The 22,859-nt window shown below is 36.3% G+C and overlaps 1 long non-coding RNA gene across 1 annotated transcript; it reads left to right on the forward strand.

Annotated features, from left to right (window-relative positions):
• The first annotated feature begins 3,868 nt into the window (after window positions 1-3,868).
• LOC149539925 (uncharacterized) lies at window positions 3,869-15,950 on the forward strand. The gene is made up of 6 exons (XR_016355960.1): window positions 3,869-4,261; window positions 13,668-13,899; window positions 13,982-14,028; window positions 14,179-14,315; window positions 15,360-15,473; window positions 15,601-15,950. It is a non-coding gene; the product is annotated as an uncharacterized LOC149539925 (long non-coding RNA).
• The last annotated feature ends 6,909 nt before the right edge of the window (window positions 15,951-22,859 follow it).

A 22,859-nucleotide genomic window follows, 5' to 3' on the forward strand; every position in this document is an offset into this window, starting at 1 on the left:
TTCCAAATATGATTCCACTTATGATCCAAATTAGATTAGTTAGAACCCAAAGAAAGAAGGGTGCAAATACTAAATTCAAATTATAAAGAAGGATGCAATACAAGGAAACACTCTCTTTGGCCCTTGATAGGACAATGTAAATGTGAAATTGAACTAATCGCTTAAATAATGTAAATCTCAATGCTATGTGTATACAATTAGCCCAATTAAGATAGAGATCTAGGGTAAAGACATACAGGGAAATATAATATGGAAGCCTCACCTTGAAATGTGTAGAGGAAGAGGTATTTCAGCTCCAATACTTGTAGATTTGAAATGTTTCTAAACTTCCGATTACGGATCTTGGAATAAAATGCTAGAAGGAATGAAACCCAGAAATCTCTCCGGATACAGATACTGAAGGTCTAGGTTGACTTGGAAGGGTGCCTTTCCATCAAGTTGACGTTGTCCGGTGATCTGTAACTGACGATTCCAGAAAGCTTCTAAAAAGTAGGTTCCAGATTTGTAATCCTTTTTGCTGTGACCCTACAAATCAACATATAAGAGAAAGGTTTTGTGGTTGGGGTTTGATGAGAGCTTGCTTTGGTCAAGCCTTGGGTTAAGAAATTAACTGTAAATGAGAAATGTAAATGTAAATTTAAATGATTGGAAAAACAAGATAAATGTTAGGATTCACTTTGCTTGAAACCCTTGTTTGTAAGGATTTTGTATGTAAATGTATTGTAGATCTTAAACTAGGAATTTAGGGCATCTCCATACTTTGCAATGAATCTACCCTAATCCCATCATGGTGCCATATATATAAATGTGCATCAATGAAGAAGATGAATGTTTCAATGTAGGTCTCCTCCCTTGATGGCCAACAATAAGCTAGATCTTGAAGAGGAAATGCTCACAAAGGATTCTTTAATGCTTGATAGAAATCTCCTTGCTTGGATGCTTGAAAATCTTGAATACTTGAACTCCTTGAATGCAAAAGGTGGAAATCTAGACTTGAGAGCAAGAGCTTGAAAATATGAATCTTGATGTGTGACTGTGATATGATATGAAAACGAAGCCTCCAAGTCTTCTTATATATGAGTTTTCGGGCAGGAAAACAATACAAGCCGACAGGAGAATGAAATAAAACTAATTAAACTTCTGAGGCCTTTCACGCCCTGAGTCCCATAATCACTAGGGACTAGGTTGACCTAGTCCAGAGTAGGTCGACCTGGGGGGAATTGGTCCTGGAGATCGGTTTAGGGGAGCCACAGGTAGCTCAAGAAGATACTAGGAAAAATAGGATGGAAAATGGAAGAAGAGAAGAGAAAAGGAGATCGAGCACATGCATTTCCATGTTTTGAAGAAGGCATTATGGAGAGGGAGCTAAAAGGTATTAAAAAGGCAAGTGCGTCCATTTTAAGATGGCACAGTTACAATACCACCTTTCATATGACAATTGAGATGTCACTATTTAGAGCTTTGTATAGATATGCCACTTTGTCTTTTATAGATCTGGCATTTGATAACAATAAGGTTCCTTGTGCAAAGGAGACGATTCAAAGTTATCTGGATATTCTCAAGGTACTGTAGAATAACAGCCAACAAGCACAAAATGAAGAGAAAATGTATGCAATAGACATAGAATTGAGAGAACATTTCAAGTTGGGAACTTGGTTTTCTTGCGTTTACAACCAAACAAGCAATTTTCATTGAAGAGTAGTGGTACGGGAAAATTGAAGCCACATTTTTATGGGCCCTATAAAATCCTTAGGAAGATTGGTGAGGTTGCATATGAATTGGAACTTCTAGGGGGAAGTAGGATTCATACCGTTTTCCATGTTTTTTGCTTGAAGAAGGCATTGGGTCAACACACAGTTGCATCTACCAAGATGCCACTGTTGGATGAAGAAGGGAAATTGGTATTATTACCTGAGGGTATTGCTGATTGAAGGGAGAGGAAGTTGAGAAATAAGATGATTCAGAAATATCTTATTAAATGAAGGGACTTACTGTGGCAATGAAATGATTCGGGAATATCCAATTAGATAGTATCCATTCTTTTATTTCTTTGCTGCCAGTTTCTTCCCAATTACTGTGACAATCATGACATTCTTCTCTAAGATTTTTTCTTATTTGTCTGCAGTGAATTGTACAATGATTTAGTGTCTTTTTGAAGATTCATACCAGAAATGAAGATAAACACAAACAAAAATAAGTGAACAAAACACACAACAATTTATCCTGGGAAAAACTCCAACTTGAGGGGAAAATTCCAGCTACACTAGAACCATTTTATTAATGAAAGAGTAGTAGACAGATTTATAGTATGCCCAAAACTAGGCCAAGGTTGAAGCAATGATCATCATCCCTATGATCTGCAGACAATAAATGAAAATGCCCCTTTATGATATAGGTCGTTTACAAACCTTGTGCTCATTTGAGCAACATTGTAAGACTGTTACATTATTATTTAGGACAAATACAAAGTCCTTACGAGCAACCACACTAGGAACAACAATTGGAAGACTAAGTCACAACATAAAATCCACGTTTTACAACGAGGCAAATACAACCAATGGAAGACCAAAAGCCACAACTTAGAATTCCGCAGAGATGTCCCTCTTGGGATTTGAACCAGAGTCTTCACAATGAGAACTTATTATTTCAATCAACTAGGCTAAATCTCTTGGACTAAAAAAATATCCTTTTTATGCAATCACTTAACAAAGAATATCAATATACCTTAGTGAATTCCTCCTTGAAGAATATAAAACGTTGCCTTGACCCTTCATTGTCTTGACTCTTGACTCTTCAATGTCTTGTCCATTCAAATTGAGGACCCTTTGACGTCTATAATAAAAAACAGTTTTTTTATATATCTCAAATCAAGAGAAAAATATATCTTGAAGCTATATCTGCAACACTCCCTCTTAGCTAGGGAGGTATCTTTCCACATATCCATGTCATGGAATCTCTCAACATGACACCCACAATGGCTACACCCATTTGTGGAAAAGATTTTATCACAGAATCTCTTAACGTGATAACATCATGGAATTACTCACATGATGTCCACCATGACTACTCCCATGGAAAGAAACATATATAGAGGCTCACATCACAGAGCCCCTCAATGTGATGTGGTCATGAAATCTATCAACATGATGTCCACCATGGCTACTCCCATTTGTGGAAAGAAGCATATACACAAGTGCCAATCACGGAATCAATCAACATGATGTTGTCATGCAATCTCTCAACATGACATCCGCCATGGCTACTCCTATGTGTGGAAAAACAAAATCTCTCATAGACTTTCACCTCATATCCATAATTCATCTCTTTCTCATAGAGAAATATGCATTTTTGCATATGATGAGAGCAACTGACGGTGAGGCTCTCTCTCAGCAAGGGCAGCATTCTCATAGCTTTGATTATCACAATAAATTACAGTTGGTTCCAATGTTGGACCAAATAAGGAGCTTTCGAAGTCACACTGCTTCACAAGCTTGCTGATCCTCTGCAAAGATTTGGCACTCTCCATTTTGCCACTTAACCTCCCTCTGAATCTCTCACCCAATATGAAGAGTCACTGCAGAGTATTTGCGCAATTGAACCAGGCAATATACTAGACATGCTTTCCCCAACACAAAGTACAAACCCCAGATTGTAGTCACATCTAGATACATGCCCACTGTCAGTAAATTCTTATCCATAACTCACACAAGATGAATATTTAGTGCCTCCGATGATGAGACCTAACTTCCATCTTCAGCAGTTGATACAGTAGTAGATGCTGGACTAAGTAGCTTAATATGAAATACAATGTTACAAATTAATGCATTCGGTGTGCATATTTCATTTCTTTTTAAAGTATTTAATTATAAATAAGTGAACTTTACCACTAACATTCTATTGGTGGAGAACTATTGTCTTTGGATCAAATTGTATGCCTACAGGTGTAAGCACGATGCTCACTATCTAGAGCATATTTCTGAGTTCATGCTTGGTTCTTATTCTTCATCGCGGGCATTATATTTCAAACAATGATTTATAACTGCTGTCAGATGTGTTTTCTTTTTCTACAGCCATTCTTTTTATTAACTTACAGGGCTAAGGTTTATCTCTGCCCTCCATGATGTGTGACGTGGAAACACACACAGCTGATGTGTGATGTGGAAACTCTTATGGCATCATGGAAACACTTACGGCATTGTTTTATTGCCAAGAACTGTATCGCATGGAGAAAAGCAGTTGTAAAGCCAAAAACCAACTAATGGTATCGTGTCTTCAACTGAGTCTAATTGATTCATTGGTGTCGTATCTCATTGGTGTGTAGAGATACGTGATTTAGTTAGATTGTATTTTCTGTTCGATACAGACCTTGCAGCTTATCTTTTGATCATAGGCAATAGGATAATGTATCGGATGTCCATTTAGAATGTTCTGAAACACATGAAGAAGCACCTTCAGTTTGGAGTTGCTGTGTATCGAACTTTATTTCTGAGAGTTTCTCTTGCAGAGTAAAAGTTTAATCTTTGCTTATTGTACTTCTGGATACCATACTTGTCTGATATGAGAGTATTTGATTGAGTTTTTGTAATAATTGTAATACATTGATTAGATTGAGAAATCAGTTGATTCCTTTTGCAGAAAAGATTCGGAAAGTTTTGAAGTTGAAGGATTCTGAATTTCAAGCTCTGTAATTTTGTTGAAAATCAATAAAACCTGGACATTTTGTGGGCTGGGTTGTTTCCCTCTTCCAAGGGTTTTTCCCAGGATAATCTTTTGTTCAGTTTTCTTAGTTTTCTATTCTGATTCATTTCTAGCAGTAGAGACACCACAAATGCCCAATGTGACGACTCTCTTGACTCTACCAAGGTGTCTTTAGTAATGCCATCTCAGTCAGTCTGGTGTTATACTACTGTAGTGTCTCTGCACGTGTATAATTTCCAACTGCCAACATTAAAAAGTCTGTGCGATAAGTATTAAAACATCAAACATAATCTCAACATGGACCTATAATAAAATATCCCAAATTAAAATTTAGATTCTCACAACAGTCATAATATTAGATTTGATAAAAGGACTTATCTGCAAAGGAGATCTGAAATACTGAAACAGAGGAATTTGATACACCTTTTGTTGCAGAAGTATTGGTTGGAAATATTGAAATATTTCATGCCTAGTCTTCTGTTGGTGACTTTCAACATTCCACTCAAACATACCAGTTTTCACAGACTGTAAAGGCTGCTTCAAACCTTAACAACACTGTGCCAATCAGTTCTGAAGCTAAATCAAACCCCGATAAGTCTTCTGATCATCTCCACTACTTGGTATAAACACTGTTCATGCTTAACAAGAAATATCCTTTCCACTCAGTGCTGTTTTAATATATTTTTAGCTTCTGAAGCAGAACAAACATCCACAAATGGCCCAAAATTACTCATTGCTACAGAAAAAATGTTGTCTGCATCAATCTATTTTTAAGAAATTTGAACAGCCAAAAAATTGCCAACATAAAGTCCAGTGAAATACTAGTTGACATTAGTAAATGGAACTGGAAACCTTAACAACACTGTACCAATCAGTTCTGAAGCTAAATCAAACCCAGATAAGTCTTCTGATCACCTCACTACTTGGTATAAACACTATTCATGCTGAACAACAGATATCCTTTCCACTCAGTGCCATTTTAATATATTTTTAACTTCTGAAGCAGAACAAACATCCGCAAATGGCCCAAAAATACTCATTGCTACAAAAAAATGTTGTCTACATCAATCTTTTTTTAACAGATTTGAACAGCCAAACATTACCAACATAAAGTCCAGAGAAATACTAGCTGATGTTGTTAGTAAATGGAACTGGAAACTGTAGACATAGGAGCTGCGACGAATAGGGATCATTCCAGATATATTTTTCTAGTCATGACAATTACAGAAACCAAATACTCCTGTTATGACAGTGGTAGAACCAGAATTTTAACCTGCGATGATGACTTTAGTAAATATATATATCAAGCTCGTAGTACTTGTATGAGTTAGCACCTCTACTATTGATTCCCTAGAAAATGCTTCAGTTTGGATGGCCAACGTATTAAAATATAAACCCGCGATTTTCTAGCTTGCAAAGAAATAACCATTAAGGACACCAGATTAACTCACAGGTTCATGGCACATATATTCACAGCTTCAATTAGTAAATTCATGAGTACAGGATGAGCCAATAGGAACTCTTGTTTTTCTCAAATCTCTGTACTTGTTTTTAAACCTCAGCCCCACAATAATTATATAAATCCCCACTTTTATGGGCAACACTTCTCATTCAATGCAAATCAAACATTAGATATTCAACATCAATAAAATTAAATGCCCAATGCTTGTTTTCCTCACACATTCATCTCTTCTATAGTAGGGGGGTCCATAAAAATTAAAATCGACTTCCTTAATATTACTTCTGTATAATAAACAGAGCCCTTAACAAATATAATTATGGCTATACTTAGAATGTAAATAATTACTATTTGAATCAGCCTTTTATAATATTCCCAATATTTCATTCAAGTTGATATGCGGCTAATATAATACTCAAAATAAATAGCATTGCTTTCAAGATGAACAGAAATAATTTCTGAATTGAATTACCTTATGACTGTAAATTTGTCTCCAAAGGAGACTACACAGATTTATTCCAAATGTAGATTCCATAATAAACCCACTCCCACAAGAACACCAGGTTTCCATCCAGCTCTCCTGACAAATTCCTAAAGAGTTCGACAAGGCTCCATTATTATCTGCCCTTGCTCTCCGTGGATTGTATAAGCTTTGATGCCATTTTGAGGATTCATACCGGAAATGAAGATAAACACGAACAAAAGACAGAGAAATTTATCCTGTGAAAACCTCAAACTCGAGGAGAAAAACCCAGCCACACAAGAATCATTTTATTAATGAAAGACCAGTAGACAAATATACTATGCTCAATAGGCCAAGCCTGAAGCAATGATAATAATCCCTAAGATCTGCAGACAATAAATGAAAATACCCTTTTTATGCAATCACTAAGCAAAGAATATCAATATATCTCAGGGAATTCCTCTGGAAGAATATAAAAGATTGCCTTGACCATATTACAATAATAGATAGTTTCTATTATCTCTGTTTAGTATTTAATGGTAATCTATTGTAAATATTAGAATGTTTCTAATATTTAAGTTAGCTGTAGATAACTCTTAGCTAGAATAGAATGTTTCTATTCTTTACGATCGTTTCCTAAAGAAACATCGTTCCATTCATTTGTATATAATGACCTCGTGGTCTTTGTTAATAACAAACAAGTATTTACCAATTACTTCATAATATAGTATAAGAGCCAATACCTCAAATTTTTTTGAAAAACTTATAATTGCTTTTGAAATTATTTGTTAAAATTTTTCGAAATTATTTCTAAGATTTTTTCACAAAAACCTGTCCAGGGTTTCTATTTTTGTGAGACTTGCATTTGTTCGAATCTTGGAGATTAGTAACCAAAAAAATCGCATATACATTGGTCTCGGCTAGGGTTTCAAGAACGAACATCTAAAAATTGCGACTTGGTCTCTGGTAGCTTGTGATTTCCATGCAATTGAGAACAAATGCGTCCAATGGTTGCTCGTATATGATATTATTTGCAACTCACATCTTCCATTGATGATTTCTCTGCAAATTGCAGCGTCAACTCCTTGGCAAAGCTCGTGATTATCTCTGCAAAGTGCGTCATTTTTTGTAGACGTCTCTTTCTGCAATTAGTCCTAAAAAATGCGCGCCTAACAACATTATTTTTGAATGTTTGCAGATCCCATGACGTCTTTGCTAGCAAGGATATTCTCTATGGAAAAATCGACTGTTTGCTACCTCCAACCGCCATTTTTTTGCAAATCTAACCTTTAATGGCTACCAACTAGGGTTTTCTTCGAAACCCTAATTTTTGAGTTTGAGTTTTATTTTGATTCCAAGTTCTTGGTGGGCTTTTTGAGAGCTCAACTAAGTTGTCGTTTGTTTTTTTGGGTGCCTCAATTTTTGTGCCTCAATTTTCGAGCCAACAGATCTAGAAACCGACAACATTTTCGTTTTGGGTTATTCGATCTCTCTTCTGTGTTATCCTTCAAATTTTTTGGGTCTTCCATTTTTTTGCCTCGAAGAACATGACTTAACATATTTTCACCTTTTTTCATTGAAAAACGTGCCATGGCATCTTTGACAAACATTCTACTCAAGCACAACTTAAAATCCAATGGTTGAAATTATGGCACTTGGAAGTAGTGGATCATAGTGATTTTTGAATATTAGAATACTGATCAAATTGTTTTGGGTGTTATGAAGCGTCCGATTGCTCCTGGTACAAATTAGGGTACATGGGATCTGAATAATTGAGAGGTGGTGATGCTTCTCAAATTATCTGTGGCTGATGATCAGCTCTCTTAGATTCCATCCGACAAGACAACTACCAAGATATGGACACATCTCAAAGTTCTTCATGAGACTTCTGACAAAAACAAAGCTTTCTTTTGAAGAACGCTCTGTTTTCTATTATCATGGATGAGCGAACCTTGCTCCAAGCACACCTTAATAGGATTTAGGAAATCCGTGAGTAGTTGTTTGCCATCAGTCGCAAGATGGAGGAAGAGGATATTGTGGCTACCACTTTTTGGAGTTTAACAAAATCCTATGAGCATTTTATCGAGACTCTCAACATTATGTCTTCTGGTGTTGATCTGAAGTTCACCAATCTCTAAACACTTCTGCTTTAGCCATATTGGTGGAAACAATAGTTTGGTAGCAATTCCAGCTCCACCTCCACATAGCAAGCCTTTGCTGCTAAATCCTTTCAGAAGGATAAAGACAAGTTTCAGCAGTCGTTGTAGCAAAAGTTTTCTGCTCCAGCTTCGGATGACTCTCGGAAGAAGAAAATTCAATGGAACTATTGCCACAAGTTTGGTCGCATGAAGGTTGAATGTCAGAAATGCTTAGCTGCCCAATCTAAGCAATCAGGTTCGCAACCCAAAGCGAACAATGCATAGAACATTGAGTAGACAAAATCTGCCTTTTATGCCTTCATGGCTAAAAGACCTGCAAATCATGTGAAGTCATCTGCTTGGTACATTGATTCAGGTGCCTCTCGTCATTTCACTCATTACAGAGACTGGTTCACTAACTACTAGCCTTATTCAGATTTTGTTATTTTTGGTGGTGGAGAAGAGTCCATCGTTGTCGGCAAAGGCAACATTCAGATTCAGTCTGCTTGGAGGAACTCATTTTCGTCAATGTGTACTACGTTCCAAGGATGGAACTAAATCTACTCTCAATCAGTTAGTTATTGTGACATTCTTCACACTTGGATGTCACCTTCAGTTTGCATCAGTGTACTATCACTGATCGGGCGACTAAGCCTACTATTGCAATGGGTCTTGAGGATCATGGTCTTTTCCCACTTACTAGTTCTGGTGATTCTCGAGACTTAGCTATGGCTGCTCAGTGGTCTTTTGTCAACACACTTTGGCATCAATGATATGGGCACTTAAATGTGCATTATCTCTCTCAATTTTCTTCAGATGAGCTTGTTCTTGGATTATCAGAGATTCAAACTCAACAGCTTGGAGTTTGTGATGCATGCCAGGCTAGGAAGCAACATCGTACACCCTTCACAAGTGGCGATTCATGGTGAGCTTCTCAGGTACTTCAGCTTGTTCATGCCAATATCTGCGGCTCTATGGCCACTCCTATTCTTGGGTTTAGGTATTTTCTTTTGTTTGTTGATGATTTCTATAGAAAAATGTGGGTGTGTTTTCTTAAAAAGAAATTGATGCATTTCCTGTATTTCAAAAGTTTAAACCTTTAGTTGAAAAAGAGTCTGAGAAATCTATTATTACTCTTAGATCAAACAATGGGGGGGGGTGAATTTTGTTCTAATAATTTATCTAGCTTCTTAGATACTCATGGCATCAAATGCTAGTTAACCACACCCCACACACCACAACAGAATAGTGTAGTTGAAGAACAGAACAAAACAATCACCAAGATGGCTCGATCCATGCTCGAACATAGACGTGTTCCGAAGAAGTTTTGGGCAGAAGCAGTCAACACTGTAGTTTATCTTTTGAACCGGTCACCCACAGTGGCGGTCAAAGGTAAAACTCTAGAAGAGGCCTGGTCAGGTTGCAAGCCCAGAATTAGTCACTTGAAAGTTTTTGGCTCCCTTGCTTTTGTTTGGATCCCTAATACGTCACGCACCAAGTTGGATGCCAAGAATAAAAAACTCATGCTTGTTGGATACAATAGTCTTCACAAAGCCTACCGCCTGATCGATGTTGAGACATATCGTCTCATTTACAGTTGTGATGCAGTCTTTGATGAGCAACAAGGACCTTTCATACATGTCTCTCATGTTCTTGATCCAACATACCAACCTATAAAGGCTCATAATTTGTGAGTTAGGCTTCTATTAGGTTCATCTGATGGAGGGCTCCAGTAACTCCTGCAACTCTAGTTATACCAGTGATCCTTGTACAAACACCTCCAGCTTCTCCTGCAAGATCACCTCGATTTGTAGAGGCTTCACTTGAGTTTTGTCCAGATTCTTCTGATGAGGAACCTGATCACCAAGCATCTCCTGATATTAATGTTGGTCGTTCTCCTCTCTGGCCTAAGTGGTGGGCTAAGACACTTGCTGATCTTTGTGATGATGAGCTCGTTGATGGGAGAACTGCTCAAAAAAAGAGCAAACCTGCAGAGTTTGTTAACTTTGCTCTCATGGCCAACATTCATAGTGTGTTTGAACCTCAAACTTATTCAGATGCTAAAGGAATTCTAGAGTGCGAACAAGTTATGACATTTGAACACCAGAGCCTGCTCAAGAATAACACCTAGATTCTTTTTTATCTCTCATCAGGGAAGAAACCCATTGGCTGCAAATGGGTTTACAAAATCAAATACAAATTTGATGGTACTTTGGATAAGTATAAAGCTCATTTAGTTACGAAGGGATTTTCTCAGCGTCAAGGCATTGATTATGAGGAGACCTTTGCTCCTACTACAAAGACGAGCACAATCAGATTAGTTTGAGCCATGGCAACACAGTTTGGCTGGAAGGTCCATTAGATGTACGCAAGAGTGCTTTCCTGAATGGTGATCTCCATGAAGAGGTCTACATGATGCAGCCTCTTGGTTTCAAGGTTGCTAGTAAAGACCATTAGGTTCTCAGAGTGGTGAAAGTTCTCTATGGCTTGAAGTAGGCCTCTCTTGCATGGTACATAAAAATTGATAAGTACCTCAGTGATCAAGGCTTCAAGAGGAGTTCTTTAGACTCAAATTTGTACATCAAGATTACTGACAATGACATCATTCTTTTGGTTATTTATGTGGATGATTTGATCATTGCTGGTAGTTCAACATCTTTGATTTAGGGAATCAAACAAAATTTATGCCAGTCTTTTGATATGACTGACCTAGGGCTCATGCACTATTGCCTAGGTGTTGAGGAGTGGCAATACTCTTTTGCTATATTCATCTCTCAGTCCAAATATGCCAGGGTTCTGTTAGACAAATTTCGTATGCAGGATTGCAAGCTTACATCTACACCCATGGGGAAAGGTCTCAAGTTATCAGCCAAGTTTGATTCTCCTCCCATTGATGATACTACATACAGACAACTAGTAGGCAACCTCATCTACCTCTCTGCTACTAGGCTTGACATCAGCTTCGCAATCAACTACATCTCACACTTTATGTTAGCTCCGAAGGCTGATCATTGGATGACCGCAAAGCGTGTGCTTTGTCATGTGAAGGGCACTTGAGAGTAGGGACTTCTTTACTCTCGAAGTTCTAATCCTAGACTCAGTGGGTTCACATATTTAGATTGGGCAAGTTCTGTTGACGATAAAAAGTCAACTTTTGGATATGTGTTTAGTTTGGGATCCAGTGTAGTCACATGGACCAGTAAGAAGCAATAGGCAGTTTCTCTCTCCTCTACAAAGGCCAAATATAGAGGAACTATTAAGCCAGTTTTAAGAAAGGATGTGAAGTTGTTGGGCTTTGTCGGACGCTTGGGGATGTGCAGATGTCACGAGCAGAACCGACTACTCTATTTGTTGATAGTGAAGGCATTATCAAGTTAGCCCTAAATCCAGTCTTCCATGAACGAACCAAGCATGTGGATGTTCATTGTCACTACATACGACATCTGGTTGAAGATGGGACAATAGATTTGCAGTTTGTTCCTACCACTGATCAGACTGCAAACATTCTCACCAAGCCTTTTGATCCTAATAAGTTTGTCAAATTCAGAGGACAGCTTGGTGTTGTGGATAGATTAACCCTTAAGGGAGGGTATTACGATAATAGAGAGTTTCTATTATCTTTGTTTAGTATCTGATGGTAATCTATTGTAAATATTAGAATGTTTTTAATATTTAAGTTAGTTGTGAATAACTCTTAGCTAGAATAGAATGTTTCTATTCTTTACGATCGTTTCCTAAGGAAGCATTGTTCCATTCATTTGTATATAGTGACCTCTTGGTCTCTGTTAATAACAAGCAAGTATTTACCAATTACTTCTTAATAGACCATTCATTGTCTCGTCGTTACAAAGTGAAGGTCCTTCATTGTCTTGACCCTCCAATGTCTTGACTCTTGACTCTTCAATGTCTTGTGCCTTCAAATTGAGGATCCATTGATGTGTGTAATAAAAGATAGATTATTAATACATTTCAAATTGGAAGAAAGATATATCCTGAAACTATATCTCCAACATATCTCATGGGAACAACATTTTTTGTGATTTTTTTGGTGAGCTGGATGGGGACAATTTTGAAATTCTATTCATTTTTCTTGTTTAATGCATTTGTCTTGGCATGGGAGAGATATCTTCATCTGATGTTTTTTAAATCTAATTTTAGCTGAGCACTGGAGTTTGTTTTAATCTTTTCCAGCTTTTTGTATATTTAGAGGATTCTAAATTCTTGAAAGTAAGCTGTCTTGTTCCTAGAGTAAAGCACTAATTCCATTGTAATTAGCTTTTTCTGCTTTATTTTTTGTAAAGAGGATTAGATTATTTTAGTCTACTACAAAGATCTTGAGTGCATAACATAGTAGAAGCAAAAATAATAGAATGCACAAGAATAGCATTTGAGTGTAATTCAGTTTAGATTTAATAAATGATAGTTAATAGGTGTTTATTATTTGTATTTTCAGCAGTGTGTATTTGCATTAAAGTTTATTTTTCTGTATGCAGAAACTGCTTCCCATGGTCTGAATCTTAACTGTTGGTAGTTATGAATGTAGTTATACTGTTTTTTATTAACTTCAAAAAGGTTTTAACCTTTTTTTATTGCATGTACATCTCTAGAATTTTCTTTGAGCATAAATTCTAGGAATTGTTTTTCTAGTCTTCTTAGTTTTCAATTCATGTTCAGGAAGCTGATAGGTGAAGTAAATAGAATATAAGGAGAACATCCTGGAAGTTTGTTGAATCATTTTGCTAGTTTATATTTTCTTTCTTTCAAGTTCTCAACCTGCTTTTATCATTTGTCGACATGAATATATTATTATAAGGTCTTTCGTTCTTTCTTTTTACTAACTGTTGTATGCATACACCTTTCATTATATTTCCTTTTAGCTTATGTTCAACTTTGCCTGGATAATAATCAGATGGATCGAAGACTCAAACTGCAAATTTAGTGCTGAGAAAGGACTTTCGAGAAACTCTGTTGGTGTTTAATTAGCTGGATATACAAGAAAGGACATGGTAGATGGTCAGCATGAAAGGCCACTGACTAATATTTGTGCGTCTAAATGGTTTCAAACAATGAGACCTCACATTGCTCTAGGATGGGATGATATGCAAAGGAAAGCAGTAGCTCGAAAGGGACAAGTGGGAATGGTATGTAGGCACCTTTTACCTTTCTATGGACCATCTCCAACTCATTCTTGCATGGATTTGGCTGATGTGTTTATTATTCCAGAGGAATTGTATGAACTGAAGGATCTGAAGGATGTTTTGACATACAAGGTTAGCTTTTTCTATTGCATAGAATGTTTTCTGCAGATGGACCTATTAATTTGTTTCCTTAAAATAGCATTTATATTTATTCTAATGTTTTGACCCTGGAAATATGCATTATGAGCTTTGATTGGATCTAAGCATCTAAAAGATGGACAGGTTTGGCAATCAGGCTTTTCAGATTCAGAATGGAAGCTTCTCTGTACGTTCCTTCCCAAAGGATTTGATGCAGAAATAGTTGTACAATCCTTGCTTCTTGGTCACAATTTTCATTTTGGGAATCCGTTCATTGGTTGGTATGTAAATCTAAAATTTAAGTATATTGTAATGTCTATTATAAATTTATTACTTTTAATAATTAAAGGCCTTTTTCCGTAGTACTTATCCTTGTAACCAGTAGTACTTTGCTAGTCCTACTGACCTATTTTAGTTATATCTTGAATTAAAATTCATTTATCTCTCACTTATCTGAACTATATCATTAGTCCATGTTTGATTTGTTTGAAGTATATATCTCTCATATGACATTAATAATGTTGTCATTTGGAACAATATTTTCTGTATAAATTATATTTTCCCATTGCTCTTATCTTCCAAAATATAGATCATATAACTGTCAAATATCGCTCATAACTTTATACACTTCACTGAGATATCTTTTTCAAAAATGTGTCCCCAAAACATCAAAGACAGTGACTGCGATGTAAATAAAGGGTAGACTTGCTTTGTATTAATTTTTCTTAATAAAATTATTTGCAGTGTGATGAGACTGGAATGCTGTTTTAGGGATCAGTAATAGGGTTCAGAAAACAACCTAAAAAATGGTAATCCTGCACTAGAAATGTGGGTTTAATCATGTAGTTTTGTTACTGTACTTATTCGTTAAGATTCCAGTCTCCTTTGCTATCTCTGGTTTGATGAAGTTATCTGTTGACTAGTTTTAATTATAAAAAAAGATGCGGTATGCCAAAGTTTTTTTAAAATTCTTTGGAGAGGAGTGCTGGATAAAGAGCAGTGTGGAAGCTTAGCACAAGGAAAATGAACCATGTAATAAGGAAATATATGTATGGGGGGATTTGAAATCACTTTGAGAGGCATTGAACATCCCCTTGTGATTGCTTAGTGTTTTGATCAATGATAATTCATCGTCCTGTAAGAATACAACAAACATGATATTTTGTCACTGGTGTTTGTTAATTATAGAGCCCAAATATGAAGAATTTTGTCAAGTTTCTCTCTCCATATTGCATCAATGATTGCAGATGATTTTACAAGTCATCTTCAACCGAGAACTGGTGTTGACTGACTTTGATATTTTAAGCTATACTTATTGCTTGCAGGTCATCATTGCTTTGCGGTGGTGATATGCATCCAGATGCAATTTGTTTCCGAGAGGCTGAGTTGAGGGCTAACAAGAAAGTGCACTATTCTGTAGTTTGAAAATACCATAACAAGTCAGTTTTGTACTTTTCTATATGCACCTTTTGTTATTTCACTTTGTATTTTTGTTTAAATGTCTAAATGTTAAGCAAGGCTTACAACATGTAAGCATGACAGAAAAGTCATGATTTTCTGTGACAGCATGCTGGAGACTTTGCAGATGTGGAAGGAAGCCTGGCAGAATTGCAGGAATCCTGAAACGGAGTTACCTAACAAAGAATGGTATATTTTATTCAGATTATCTGTATCTGTTGGATCCTCCTCTGTGTCTGCAACTATATGTAGCTATGATGTTTATTGGAATTTGGAAGTACATTATAAAAGCATGTGTCAGTGCTAAAAAAACACAGAATATGTGGAGCTTTTATAGATATTTTTATTTTAGATCATTTGTATATATTGTAACAGCAATCACTTTCTAAACTTTTGTGGATGCTTTTGTAGATGTATTTATTTCAGATCATTTATTGTAACAGTAATCACTTTCTCAACCATTGTGGAAGGAGTTCCTGCTTGATGAATGTTTTAATCTTTTATAAGTCACAAGTAACTTTTGCATGGTTTACATTACCTGAGTAAAGTTCATCTGTATGGCCATCTTTCTTCATCCTTGGCATGGTTCAATTAGCAGAAACAACATTTTGGCTATGTGCGCAACCAAACACAAAAAAGTTCTAGTGGGAAAATTTATGAGTTCAGTGAAAAATTTAAATTATAATATAGCTGCCCCAGTCACTATGGAGTCATGGACATGAATGCTTTTTCTCTTTTCAAATACAATAATTTAGTACCCAAGATGAGAGTCTTTACTGAAGTATTTCAGCCTGTCCAAAACAGCCAAGCTGTAATTTGGTTAGGAGAGATTCTCCTCGCAATCATAAAATATCAGATGACAAAACATAAATAAACGGAACAGATGATTTCTCTTTACATTTGATGTATGCAAATCTACGAGACTATGGGAACTTATGGTTGTCCTTCTTGTGCTAGATCTTTGCAACTGTTACAAAATTAAGTCGGTTAAAAAAATATTGAGGTATGGTACCTGTTAGTATGTGAACCCTTCAGTTGTACTTAATAGTTAAGTCTATGCTATTTTATTGTACTTGATGAAGAACTCAGAAATAACCTTAAATGACTAGATTTGAAGATTGTTGTGCAATTTAGGTAGATGAATTTAAATAGCCAAGAGAAAGATGGAAAACAGTTTTTGCCCTATATTTCTGCTATCTTTTTCCACTTGTGCTCTTGCAAATTTCAAAAGTAGTAGCTGATGTAGCAAAATGCTTTGTGCTGTTCTCAGCAGGGCCTGATCCATGCTGATGAATACAAATATATTAATGTTTGTGAATGATAAAAAATGATTGATGGTAGTGAAACATATCTTGGGTAAAATAGCAAAGGACTAGGGCATAAGGAACCTAGACATGAAGCAAAAAAGAAGTGAGAAGAGCCAAAACATGGGAAAGCAATTCCTAAACTTGTACAACTACAAAAGAAAGTGGGTGGGAGCTAACCCTGCAAAGCAGCAGAAACAAAAAGAAGATCATCTAGTCCGAGAACCAAAAATTCAGGTGTCAATCTTCGGTGACTATTGGAGGAGCTGCCAATGTTATTCTCTATCTTTATAGGAGTAGCAATGCCAATTCTGAGAGTCCTTGTCACATATTTTAGAGGTCAGGCTGGGGAATTTTAGGAGGCAACTGATTCCACATAGGACCTTTTCTAACATTTGAAGCCAGGGGATTACCAGTAGACTAGTAGTATGAAAGAAACTGCTAATGTGATCTCACTTGTGAGATCTGTGCTGTAGAAGTATGGTGTGAGAGGTTCCCCAATGCCAAGAACTCTTAGCCGAGAAGATTGGATTCAATTGCAACACTCACATGCTAATCTGCCATATCCATATGAGATGAGCTCAAAACAACAGAGCTGGTTTCGCTTGTAGAAACATATCTCCCGTCTCCTACCCAAGTTCTCAAATTGCTCATTTCAGTCAGATGAGTTCTGGTTTGCAGAATATTAATGGACAAGGCCCATCTTTAAATTCTCCATGGAATTTGTAAGGATTGAACCACTTCTTGGTGCCTATAAAGGCCTAAACTAGTGTCAGATTATGAAATTCAGCTTAACTGCTTTAGTGCAGGCCAAGATTCAGATTCTTACCTAGGTTGGGTTCTTTTAGTTACCCTTAAGGTGATGCTTGCATTGTGATGTGAACAGGTTGTTATAAAGATAATTCCTAACATAATACACATACAGGAAAACTGTCAGTAGTGGGGGAATCAAGTGCAGATTGTGTGCATTAGTATATGTTATTTATGTAGGTGACGAAAATTTCCAGCCTAATGTAAAATAACTATGGTTAAGGGAATTGTACATTATAAATTGAAGAAAATCTCTCATTATTAGTAAACCCTTATTTTTGAGGCTGCTGAATGATTGAGCATTAAAATAATTCTGCAATCAATAGTTTAATTTACTTATTTTAAATTATTTATGTATGTATAAATTAGATTTTCAATGTTGTACTGGCTGTAAATATTGAAGACATGATCTGTAGATAATAAAGTTTTGTTCAGCTTTATGGTTTTTCTGTGATTTGTGCTTTAGAGGTCTTCTCTGTATCCTTTTCCTTCAGATATTTATCGAGGATCGAAAGTTTAATTCCTCTGTAAGTATATAATCTATGTTACCGAATTTGTGGTAGCAGATCTCAAATCGGATGCAGGTTCGAGTCCAATCTGGATTCACGATTTGATTTGTCCCGGCTTCGGACAGGGTCTGTATTTGACCCTGTTCATCCATCCAGTTCTGCAGATCCAGACAGACCTACAGGGTCAAATATGGACCTTGTCGGTATTTGGGAGAATCATGCAAGAATCCTTGCAGACCCAAGGGAATCTCACACCTATCCTTGCAGATCCCCAAGGACCTGCAGGCCAAACTTGAAAAAGGTGGGGCCAAACTTGATGAGAATTGATTTTTTATTATTATTTTTTGCCTTAAACTCTAAAACTACCCTTACATGGAGTTCACAAACACATTTCATTTTTCATTTGCTCTCTCCATCTTGCAAGTTTGAAGTGAGGTGATTGTATTTGAAGGATCTTGCTAGGACCACTTTACTTGAACTGGATGAGATTACACAACACCCTCTAGTGCTAGTGGAACCGGTTTGGGTTCCGATGATGATGATGATCTACCACTTGCAAATGCTGAAGACACCAAGGATCCTTATTTTGTTTGATAATCCATTTGATGATTGATGAACACTTTCATGATTTATGAATATTGAATCATGTTTCAAACTTTAATGAACTATATTTTGAATTTTCATTTTGTAATTCAGTAATTCAATGTGATGATTTTCTTTTGATTCGTGAACATAGACCAATGTTCAAGTATATTAATTTTTAATCATAATGTTTACGTTGACATTTGGCATTGATCATGATCAAGCATCATATATTAATACTATGAAATGATTTAGTTATACAATTATGAATTATCTACTAAGTTGCCAATTCGGGGTCGGGGACGGATTCGGTTTCGGAGTTAGGGTTTGTGGGTTCGGGCAAATTTTTTTTTCCCATTTGGGTTCGTGGGTGGGTTCGTGAGTATATATATATATATATATATATATATATATGCAAAAAAAAAAAAAAAAAACTCACATAGTTGTAAAAGTAAATCTAAGTCATTCCATAGTATGAATATATCAATGTTACTTGATTATTGATCAATGCCAAATGTCAAAGATAAACATTAAATACTCACTCATTAATCTATGCTAATGTTGTAAATAAAATCATACATTGAATTACTAAAATGCAAAATGGAATTTCAAAACATAGACTACTTCATCAGATTGATAGATAATAAGTTATGATTTAATAAAGTTTGAAACTGTGAAACATAGTGATAAATCATAAATGACTCAATGAGTCAAGGACAAATGTTTAAACATAGTTTATCAAAGATGCAAATGCCCTTCAAGGGTCAAATGGGTCATCAAAATATGAGGGATCAATGGCTTCATCCTCATCTATATCATTGACATTTCCCTCATCATTGGAATCCAAACCGGTTCCACTAGTCCCAGATGCAGCCACATCCTCCTCCTTGTCCTCCTCAACATCTACCAAGGCAATTCTAGATATATCTTGGACAGTCATATCCAAGTCAAAAGTCTTAGGTAGTACATCCCACAACTTCTCTGGTCCCTTCTTATATCCTGGATCCTTGCATGATAGGAGGCACCAGTTGTTGTGAATAAATACCAAGTCCTCTACTTTCTTCGAACCCAATCGGTTATGCTTCACTGAGTGGATAAAGAAGTATGTACTCCAATTCCGCTCAACAGCAAAAGAGCTCACAACCTAGAGAGACAACCAACAATTTTTTTTAAAATAGCTAAGTAATTTTACAATCCAATAGGAATTTAAGAGTGCTAATTCGACAAGCTAAGTGGCCATAAGAAAAGGAAAAAAACTTAAATACTGCCAAGATCTTAATGGAAAGAGGTTGGAGGTACATGTAACTTTCTCCATGTAAGTACCACCATCCAATGGCATCCAATCTACTTTGGTCATTGATTGCATCAGGTTCTGCATTTTTTCCTGAGACAAAATCAACAAACTATCTCCTAACATTTGATGCCACATTAGGATCACTAAAGAGCCTGTTAAGTGCCCTCTTATACCCAACAACAACTTCAGGATCTCTATATGGTGCCACTCTACCAGGAATAGCAAGTATCTCACTGCTATAATATCTAGGAGAAAGTGCATATGCTAGGAGGTGTAAAGGTGTAGTCATCTTGTTCCAACGATGTAGAACAATTTTCTCCACCTTAGTGTACAAGGTATCAGGGTCCCACTCTCTCCTCTGAATGACCTGGGATGTGAAATGATGTACATGTAAGTTATCTTGATGTAGTGTTAATAACTTAATTAAAATCAAAAATCAAAATCTCTCAATAAACAAGGATAAAGTATTGTATAAAAATTTAAACTTATTGATTTCATTCTTTCTAGCATGGAGTCCATGGCATCATATATGTTCCCCAAACAAGGCTCATCTGTGTTGGCATACCGAAGCATAGACATGATGGGCTCGGTGAGTTCTAATGCATATTCCACCCTATTCCAAAAATCATCACTCAAGATCAAATCCTTTACAATTTTGGCCTTGTTTGTATCAGCTTGCTTCCATTCACACTATTTGTTGCTAATAACCATTTGACCCAATGTCTTTTTCACCCTCACCAGTCGTCTAAGGACGATTGTGTGTGAAACAAACCTTGTTTCAGCAACCTATTACCATGTTAATTCAAATTGTAAGTTAATATGATAAGTTGATAACACAAAAATTTAAGAATATGTATTAAATTTTGTAAAGTATGACACAAATTAAAATGATAAATGAAGCTAAATAAAGTTTAAAATTTACCATCAATAATTCCAAGTGGGAGAAAGTTGTGAAAATTGCTTGTGACATATGGTGGTTTGTCACAAACATTTGGATCTGTTCACCCTCCTCATACACATTTTTCATCCATTCAATTTGCCTGCCCATTGTTTTCATCACCAAGTTCAAAGTGTGGATAGTGCATGGTGTCCAAAAAATATGCTCATATCGTGCTTCTACCAAAGCACCTGTAGCCTTACAAACTTTAGCATTGTTTGTTATTACTTGGACAATATTGTCAGCTCCCATGGACTCTATGGATTCAATGAGAAAAGTCGGGCAATAAAATTTGCATTCTTTACTTGCCCTTCACAATCAACCGCCTTCAAAAACATTGCCCCCTTGGGGCAAACAACAATCACATTTATTATGGACGGTTTTTGCAATCTTTCTATCCATCAGAGATAATGCTCACCCTCGTTTGGATCCAAGAATCTCTTATTGGTTTGAGGAGGTTTTCTACATTCTTTCTCTCCTTATGCAATATGGTGTTTCTCAACTTTTCATATCCAGGAGATTGGTAACCATGAGGTGCATCATTTATTGCTTTCACCATCTCTCTCCAATAAGGGGATCTCACTAGATTGAATGAAACACCATTTGTAATGAGGCAACGCCCAATCTTTATGTCAGCAATTTCTCTCTTGTCATTTTCAAATGTTGTATCTAATGGGCCTCTCTTGCAAGATGCGGGTGTTTCTATTTCATCTTCATCCATAGATGGGGTAGGTCGGAAGGGATGTGGTTTACTGATTGTTTGAGAGGGTGGTGTTGGTGGTTTTTGCTTTGTTTTATCTTTTTTTGCCTTTGACACTAACCTATCAGCCTCTTCTTGTTCTTTTAACATGCCTACTATTTGAGGAGCTGGCAACCCTTTTTTACCTCCCTCTGGGGGCCCCTCACACATGGAAATCCCTTGACCTGGTGGACCTATCAAATGATGTTTAACCCGGTAATAGGAGCTTCTATATTGGTTTTGGCAAAAATTGCATTTCTATATATACCCTCCCCCACCAGGGCATTACTCAATTCTTGTTGTATACTTCCACAAAGGAGAGCCTTTATCAATTTTAAATCTTTGGGATCCCAACCCACCCACTGAACCTTGACTACTCATTCTTGGATTCTTGCAATCTATAATTTTTTTTTAAAAAAATATTTCAAAACTTATACAAAACTTGATAAAAATTTAGAATAATAAATATTTAAAAAAATTAAAAACAAACTATGAAAGAAGCAAAAGGAAGGATCAAATGCATACCTAGAACACTCAGCATTGATTATTTGAAGGATTTGAGACTCCACAAACAATCTCTACAACCTTCTCTTCAAACTTGCAAAATGGCCACATCAAAATGAGAGAGCAAAATGACAAAGAAAATAAGAGATTAGATGAATGAAATGCATCTAATAGGCCTTACTTTAGGGTTTGGCAAAAAAAACAAAAAAAAAAACATATTTTTAATACTTTTTGGGCCACTTTTTGGCCCCACTTGTTGCGTGATCTGAAAAATGGATCTAGACTATTTGTAGTAATGAATGCTTAATAAAATAAATGAATCACAACTTAGCGAAAGTCTTAATTTCATGCATACATAAATGAAATTATGCATCAAAACTTAAGAATTTAAGGTGAAATGAACAGAATTGAGAGAGAAGAAGATAGAGAGTGCAAACAAAGTTTGATTTCGGAGTTCGCCACAAACGTGACTACGTCTCCGGGTCCGCTCCAATAGAGTGAGACCGATCCGTTTATTCTCCAAAATCAATTACAAATACACCAAGTCCATTCCTTCGAGCACTTCGGCAGCAACAAAACTCCGATGTACAAGAATGGCTCAAAAATCTCCTTACAACACCCCTCTATTCTCTCAAAATTTCACCAAGACCAATTTCTCTATAAGTCTCCTTCAAGAATTACTATAATT

Source organism: Cupressus sempervirens, chromosome 9, assembly GCF_028749045.1.
Source record: "Cupressus sempervirens isolate cs-2001-9-10 chromosome 9, ASM2874904v1, whole genome shotgun sequence".
Classification (NCBI taxonomy): Eukaryota; Viridiplantae; Streptophyta; class Pinopsida; order Cupressales; family Cupressaceae; genus Cupressus; species Cupressus sempervirens.